This window comes from Hyaena hyaena, unplaced genomic scaffold, assembly GCF_003009895.1.
Source record: "Hyaena hyaena isolate Hyena2069 unplaced genomic scaffold, ASM300989v1 scaffold_768, whole genome shotgun sequence".
NCBI lineage: Eukaryota > Metazoa > Chordata > Mammalia > Carnivora > Hyaenidae > Hyaena > Hyaena hyaena.
In genome coordinates, this window is record NW_024081403.1 from 58,315 (window position 1) to 67,608 (window position 9,294).

Consider the following 9,294-nt stretch of genomic DNA (forward strand, 5'->3'; position numbering starts at 1 on the left):
AGCCTATTTCAGATTCTGTGTCTCCCTCTCTCTCTGACCCTCCCCTGTTCATGCTCTCTCTCTCTCTCCCAGAAATAAATGAAATATTAAAAAATTTTTAAAAAAGGTATCTGACTTTAGCTCAGGTCATGATCTCACAGTTCATGGGTCAAGCCCATGTCTGGCTCTGTGCTAAAATCTCAGATTCTTGAGCCTGCTTCAGATTCTGTGTCCCCCCTCTCTCTCTGCCCCTCCCCCTGCTCGTGCTCTGTCTCTCAAAAATAAATAAATGTTAAAAAATATTTTTAAATAAACAAATGGATAAAGATGAGTATATATTACACAATGGACTATTACTCGGCCATAATAAAAAAAAATATGCAATCTTGCCATTTTCAACAACCTGAATGGACCTAGAGAGTGTAGTGATAAGTGAGATAAGTCAAAGATAAATACCTTATGAATTTACTTATATGTGCAATCTAAAACAACAAAATGAACATACAAAGCAGGAAGACATCTGTAAATACAAAGAACAAACTGGTGGTGCCACAGGGAGGAGGAGGTGGGGAGATGGGCAAAATGGCTGAGTGGAAAGTATAGGCTTCCAATTATGGAAGTTAAGGTGATGACTTTAACTATTCCACAGTGTAGGGAATATAGTCAATGTCATTTTAATAGTGTTGTGTGTTAACAGATGGCAGCTTCACTTGTGGTGAGCATAGCATACATAGTATATAGAATGGTTGAGTCACTATGCTGTACACGTGAAACTAAGATAAGATTGTGTTGTCCACTCTACTTCAGTTTAAAAAATCAGATTTTACATAAATACCAAATTCTTGGGATTATTTTTAAAAAATAGTAAGAAGTGTCTTCACTGAACATTTATTTCCCAAGGCAATAATCTACTAGAGCTTATTTTCAGGAGCTCATTTCTCATGAAGTGTCTTTTATCCAGATCACCTGGTCTTCCTTATCCTATGTACAAACTTCAGGCTTCACTTTTTTTAGTAAGTCCCTATATCACAGACAGAGGTGAGTTTACAAGCCTATTTCATATCAATCTAGTATCAATGCAAATGTACAACTTAGCCCCCTTTCTTAAATCTCTTTCACACACAAACACTTATGTATGTACATTCACATATACTACCCATGTAAATATGCCATATTTAGTGAAGGAGACCAATGTAAAGGGATAGATATTGTTTTATTACAGCAAATAGCCTAAATTTGGCAATGAACCTTTTAATCTCTACATCACAAACCATGGTTTCTTTAGTCATACAGGTCTTCTAACTTTCAAACTCCTATTCACTTTTATTTAGACAACTTTTTCTTTATACCCTAATAAATCCTTCCTTTAAGTGTCAAACTCCAATAAAAGGAATATTTTAAATTATTTTCTATACAAAGGTGGTTTCTTTCCTAAGTATAATTATCTTTCACCTGCGAAGATAACTTTTTTTTCATTCCTCTACAGGTCAAGTGATAGTGTCCAACCAGTATTTTCTTTTAGCCTTAATTAAGTCCCTTAAGAGTGATATAGGCAAAATATTACCAAGATTCTAAAGGTAAAGCCTAGCAAGATGGAAAAGAGAATTTTCAAAGTTGGTGCAATAATACTAAGTTTTAAAATGTATCTTTTGCCCACTGAAAGCTAATCAAACTTCAAGTCAGTCAACCTAGGCAACACGAATAAGAAGGATAACTCTTTTTTCCAAGCCCTTCAGCTTGGAAGAGAGGCTAATTATTACCTGAGAAAAACAACTGTGCGTAAATGTTATTTCTGACATTTATCATTTTAATGAACAGAATATTCAAGGTGGGAGGAAGGGTTTATTAGTCTGCTCAGCCTTCTATAAAATGTTCCCCAGAATGAGTAGCTTAAATAGAAATTTATTTTCTAACTATTCTGGAGGCTAGGACTGGATTTTGAGTCCCCTTCTTCTCCCTGTGTCTTCACAGGGCCTTCCCTGTGTGTGTGTGTCTCTCCTAATCATCTCTTCTAACGGTGTCATACTGGATTAAGCTCTGACCTCCTGTCCTCACTTTAACTTAGTTACTGCTGTAGGAGGTTGAACCAACATGGTGGAGAAGTAGGGGAATCTGAACTTCCAGGTTCTCTCAAAGAAGGAATAAAGCCAAAGGACTTTGAACCCCAATAGTCTGGGAGAAAAAGGGAATGAGTCGCTACCAGGGAGACACCGGGACAAGCTGACAGGCCACCCTAAATCTCTAAATACAGTCACATTGTCAAGTACTGGGGTTAGAACTTTTGAATTTGGGGGGACACAATTCAGCACAAAACAAGTTATAAATATGATACTATGTTCTAGTTCAATATTATTCTAAGAGACAGAGTCCACACTGTTATTTTCCTGAATGTTTGAATCACAAGACAGACATTTTAGGACTCTGCCAAACAAAAAATCCAGGCTTAAGGAGAGAAACAGCTGGGTTGAGATGGTTATGGAGGTTTGAGCCTCACAAATATTCTAGGGCACTTATCTTTGAGTGCCATGGTAGGATTGCCCATTGTCATTCACAGTTATGTGATTTTCTTCTTTAACCAATGATTATAAGCATATATGACAATGTCCAATGCTTGAACAGCAAATGTATGATTTGTTTCTTACTCCTCACTCTGCTGAAGTGATCCTTCAAGCCTTGCCAAGATGGTATGCAGTCTGAGTCCCTAGAAATCCAGGAGACAGAGAGGTCCCTACTGACCTACAATGAACATACAAGGATGATAAAGAAATAAGGCCTTGTGTTAAGCACTGAGATTCACCTTGATCAACTCAATGGGAAAAACACAGAAAAAGAAATCTTAAATCATGATAACCAGCTTCACAAACCTATTAGGTAATTTCAATTTAGGTTTGCAACATGAACCAAAGACTTCATCTATAATATTTCCCTGCTTCTAAGATGCCAGGATGGTAACATATGTGTCAATTTCAGAGGTAAACGTGTAAAAATCATGCATCTTAGAATTCGTCTAATGCAGAATGTAGAAAGAGAGGTATTTTTACTTAGATGGTAATTTGGTGTTTCACTGTGACTAACGTACTTTTTATTATTGCTAGAGTTGACAAAGTCTCCATGCCTATTTAAATCCGAATGAATTTTGCTTTTCCATGATTGGACTCTTCACAGTAGCTACACACCTATGTACCAGGATCTCAGTGTTCTTAATCTAAAAATGTTTTCTTGATTACAGGTTACAGTAAGTATTGCAGTGCCTGTAGTGAGATAGGAGAATAAAAAAGAAAATATCATGGCTATTCATGGCTGAAGATGAGCAAGGGAAGAGGCTGCTTTTCTACGTTTATCCTGGGTGACTTTAGCATGACGTTTTTCTATCAGTTTGTGATCTGATGATGAAAAGAACTCAGAATGTAGGTGCTTACACTGTATTTGTTTCTTAAGTTAGTGAATCTTTCAGCAATATGGGATAACCTGGTTACTCAGGAGATCAGTGTATAAAGAGAGCCTTTAACTGATTGCTCAATATTCTCATCACATCAAAACCAGGAATGTTAATTAAAATAAGCTTGATAATACAGCGTGGTTCTAACCATTTTCTCTTTGTTTTCTCTTACTGCTTTGTTATTTCTATTTTCCCTTTATATTTTGCTTCACCAAGTACAGATGCCAAATTCTACTACTATCATTGAGTACACTAATACTCCCATTATTTTCTTGGTGATTTGTCTTCTCTTGTGGATAGGGCAGAGATTAACTATACCCGATACTCTATTCATTATATTATTTACACCTTTAACAAATATTTAAGTGATCAATAAATTTCCCTGCCAAATTCAGGATGTTTTATAGTCAGTACTGATGTAACTAAGTGAAGGTCCAGTTTGTACTTATATAATTAAATGAATGCCAGGGTTGAGAAGGCTACATGGTGATGGGAAAAAGAAGCACTGGCTCTTCAGAGCCTGAGTAAGTCACATAAATTCAGAAGGTTCCTTCCTTCATTCTTTTTTCACGAAAAAAAAAAAATGACATGAAATTCAGAACAGCTGATCTAACACAGCTTCCCAGGGCATGACATAGTCTGTTCAAATAAGAACGGTACTTGTTCTCTAAACCACTCATAACATAGCTGGTTTGCCTCTGGAAGTCATAGACAAGGCTGGGAAAACAGTGAAAGCAGAAAATATTCTTTTGCTCATTAATACCTAAAAAGACGTATTCCCTAATTCAGTCTTGGTGCCATTACAGGCCAAACTGTCCAGTGCCTTTTAACTTTTCTTTAATTCATTTTTTGAGAAACAGAGCATTAGTGGAGGTGGGGCAAAGAGAGAGGAAGACACAGAATCTGAAGCAGGCTCCAGGCTCCAAGCTGTCAGCACAGAGCCTGATGCGGCACTTGAATTCACAAACCATGAGATCATGACTTGAGCTGAAGTTGGCCTCTTAACCAACTGAGCCACCCAGGTGTCCCTGTCCAGTACCTTTTAAAGTCAAGCTTCATCAGCATGAACATCATAGCCTCTACAGGCAGCAAATGCTAAGCATACAGCTTTTAAAAACAGTCTCTATCTGTAGTGCCTGGGTGGTTCAGTTGGTTAAAGTGTCTGACTTTGGCCCAGGTCCTGATCTTATGGCTTTTGAGTTACAGCCCCGCATCAGGCTCTGTGCTGATAGCTCAGAGCCTGAAGCGTGCTTCATATTCTGTGTGTGTGTCTCTCTCTACCCCTCCCCTGCTTGTGCTCTCTCTCTCTCAAAATAAGTAAATAAACTTTTTAAATAGTCTCCATCTGTAAGCAGCTGCCAAAATCACCTGTTATGATCCACCAAAGTCAAAATTATCTTGCTCATAAAAGCCCAAGAATTATGCTCCTGCCCTCATCTGAAGTTTTATTCTCTCCACATTTAGTCCCCAAATCCCATTCTTCCTCTGTTCCTTAATGTTTCTAACCCATTCATTAAATGATGGAGTACTAGAAGTCAATGAACAACACTTCATTCTTTACCATCCAACACAGAACTAACAAGGACCACTGAGTCTTGACAACAGAGATAGAACATAACCCCTATTATTACAAAGCACTCTGGATAATACATATTCTTTGTACAAGCAAATGGACTTTCTAACACTCATTCCAGCATTACCTGTGATATGACCACTTGAGAAAGCATTTGGATCTAAAGAACAAACTACATTACCAAGAATTGCTGTTTTGTAGTCACTTAGTATATAGAGAGGGAAGAGAAGAGATTATACCCTTTTTATCAGATAAGCTGCACCAAACTGAGAAACATCAACTGATGCCTTCCTGTCAATAAGCTCAGTCTTCCTCCTTGACGAGTAGTGATGAAAGGGTTTTAAGTGCTATTCTAGCTTACATCCTTTCACAGGGAAAGAGGAAAGGTGAGTAGCTAATTCCAACAAAGTTTAGATGGTCCAGGATTATAGACAGAGCCTCAAGGAACTGGTCTATCAATTACAACAATTAAATGCCTATTTATCTGGAGGGCCTGGAAGAATTTGCTGCTGCCAGTGGCTCTGCTTTAGGAAGACCAGGCTCTGCTGTTTCTTGGGTGTTGCTCTTACTCTGCTGAACTCCAGTGTCTCCTCCTGACCCTGTGGACTTCCTGGGTACTGACAACAAAGCACAGGACTATTCACTGTGCCAGAGCATCTGGATAATTTGTTTTAGGACATTGACACTCCTGATACTCAGGCCTTCAAACTTAGTCTGAGACATATACCATTGGCCCTCTGGTTTTCAAGTCTTCAGGCTTGGACTGGAACTACACCACCAGCTTTCCTAGGCCTCCAGCTAGCAGATGAGAGATTTTTTAACTTCATAGCCTCCATAATCAAATGAGATGAAAGGAATGGAAAAATTTAGTCCTGAACAGGTGGTCAAAATTGATTAATAGGCTGCAAACTAGCCTTGGATGTACAGATTAGCTGGGCTACCTCAAAAAACAAGCCAAAGTACACAGGGTGGAGAGTCCCAAATACCACCATGAGTAGGGAAATAAAATTACCAAAGTCTCAACAAGAAAAACCAAGAGACACCATTCAAAGAACACTTCCTGAATGAACAGGCCCTGGACAGTCAAAGAGCCCTCTTTAATACAGCAGAACCTGCAGGGGCAGAGTGCATAACAAGATTTTAAAATTACCAAGAGACAGAAAACTATCCAAAATGACAAAACGGAAGAACTCTCCTCCAAAGAAATTCCAGGAAGAAATGACAGCTAAAGAATTGTTCAAAACAGATATAAGCAACATAACTGAACAAGAATTTAGAACAATAGTCATAAAATTAATCGCTGGGCTTGAAAAAAGCATGGAAGACACCAGAGAAATTATTGCTACCAGGACCATAGAGCTTAAAAATAGTTGTGATTAATTTAAAAAAATGCAATAAATGAGATGCACAATAAAATGGAGGCGTCCAATTCATGCATTGAAAAGGCAGAAAGGAGAATAAGTGATTTAGAAGACACAATTATAGAAAAAGAGGACGCTGGGAAAAAGAGAGATAAACTGATCCAGGAACATGAAAGAAGAGTTCGAGAGCTCAGCGGTACAATCAAATGGAACGATATCTGTATCATAGGAATTCTAGAAGAGGAAGAGACAGGAAAAGGTGCTGAAGAAGTCTTTGAACAAATTATAGCAGAGAACTTCCCCAAAGTGGGGAGGGAAGTACATGGTAAAATTCAAGAGGTACAGAGAACTTCCCTCAGACGTAACTTGAATCGATCGTCTGCACGACATATCATAGTGAAACTGACAAAATATAAGGACAAAGAGAGAATTTTGAAAGCAGTTAGGGAGAAAAAGGCCCTAACATACAAAGGGAAACCTATCAGAGGGGTGACAGACCTATCTACTGAAACTTGGCAGGACAGAAAGGAATGGCAGATAATTTTCAATGTGATGAACAGAAAAAATATGCAGCCAAGAATCCTCTATCCAGCAAGCCTGTCATTCAGAATAAAAAAGTCTTTTCAAATAAACAAAAATTGAAAGAATTTGTCACCACTAAACCAGCCCTACAAGAAATCCTGAGGGGGACTCTCTGAGGGAAATGTTGCAAGAAACTCAAGATACCAGAGACATGACCACAAGCATGAATCCCACAAAGGACACAATGACTCTAAACCTGTATTTTTCAATAATAATACTGAATGTAAATGGGATGAATGCACCAATCAAAATACATAGAGTAGAAGAATGGATAAAAAAACCAAAATCCATCTATTTGCTGTCTACAAGAAACTCATTTTAGACCAGAGGGCACCTTCAGATTGAAAGTAAGGAGATGGAGAAATGTATATCATGCTACTGGAAGTCAAAAGAAAGCTGGAGTAGCTATACTTATATCAGACAAACTGGACTTTAAATTAAAGACAGTAACAAGGGATGAAGAAGAGAATTATATAATAAATAAAGGGTCTATCCATCAGGAAGAACTAACAATTATAAAAGTCTAAGCACCGAATATGGGAGCACTTAAATATATAAAACAATTAATCACAAACAGAAACAATCTTATGGATAAAATGTGCTAATAGCAGGGGACTTTGATACTCCACTTACAGCAATGGATAGATCAACTAGACAGAGAATCACTAAAGAAACAATGGACTTGAATGACACATTGGACCAGATGGATTTGACAGATATATTTCTGCACAGCAAATGAAACAATCAAAAAACTAACAGGCAACTGATGGAATGGGAAAAAATGACATATCAGATAAAGGGCTAGTAATTAAAATCTATAAGGAACTCATCAAACTCCACACCCAAAACAGAAACAATCCAGTGAAGAAACGGGCAGAAGAACAGACACTTCTCCAAAGAGGACATCCAGATGGCCAACAGACACATGAAAAAATGCTCAGCATCCCTCCTCATCAGGGAAATACAAATCAAAACCACACTGAGATACCACCTCACACCAGTCAGAGTGGCTAAAATGAGCAAATCAGAAAACAAAAGATGCTGGCAAGGATATGGAGAAAAGGGTACCCTCCTACACTGTTGGTGGGAATGTAAACTATATACATATACTATAATTATGCTATGCGTTTTTCTAGGAAAACATCTTAAATTAGCTAGGTTTTAATCATTGGCCTTAAAATTAAATGTAAATAATTTATAATATCCATTGTTTATTTTCTTGGTGCCTTTTTCCCCTAGAAGAAGGCTTTTGGCACTATATTTTTAGCACCAACACTATAAATAGGTATAAGCTTCTTAATTAGGAGACTCCATATATTACAGGATATTTTCACAGTAAAATGACAACTGTATCATTCTCTAAAAGGATATCTAACTGGTTTTTACTTGTCAGCCAACCTTTTAGTTTAATAGCGCAATGAGAAAAAGCACCAGATTCTATAAGAGGAGATCTGGAGTTTACACTCATTAGTCACTAACTGGTTAATATTAAGATTCACACCATCTTTCCAGGTTCTGTTTTTTGGTCTGTGGATGAACATTTAGATAGATAACAGAATATCAACAAATATGTAACATTTTTCTTTTCACAAAATTATTTCAGCAACTCTCAGAGTCCTCTAGGAGGGCATTTTGAAATCCCAATTAATATTTTAAGTAAGTTATTTATGTAAAAATGAGCAGAAAATTGTGGCAAGACTTCAGTAGGAGTCAATTCTATATTTTAGATCAGTTATAACTCAATAAAAATATTCACCCTGTAAAAATGTTGTTACGAGGAAGATCAAATTACGTATATCAAATAGCTAACACATAACCAATGGTAGTTGATTAATAAATCAACTTGATTAAAAAGTCAACTGTGTCCTCCTTCATGAAATGTGTATTTAGTTGTAGATAAAGTCAATATTAAAAAGAAAACTAAAAAGATCTACAACTGATAGTCAAAGAGAAGTGAGAAAATGGACTCATATAAAATGTTCAAGTAAAACCATAGAAAACATAAAAATAGGGGAATAAAAATCAGTAACAAAACCAAGTTTAATAAATAAAAAACAGTTACAAATATGGTAGATATAAATCCAATTATATAAATCATCACTTTAAATGTGGTTTACATACACTCATTAAAGGATATAGTCTCAAAGCAGGAAACAACCTCCTTGACCTCCACCGCAGCAACTTCTTACTTGACACATCCCCAAAAGCAAGGGAATCAAGAGCAAAAATAAATGATTGGGACCTCATCAAGATTAAAAGCTTCTGCACAGCAAAGGAAACAACCCAGAAAATTAATAGGCAACCAACGGAATGGGAAAAGATAGTTGCAAATGACATATCAGATAAAGGGTTAATATCCA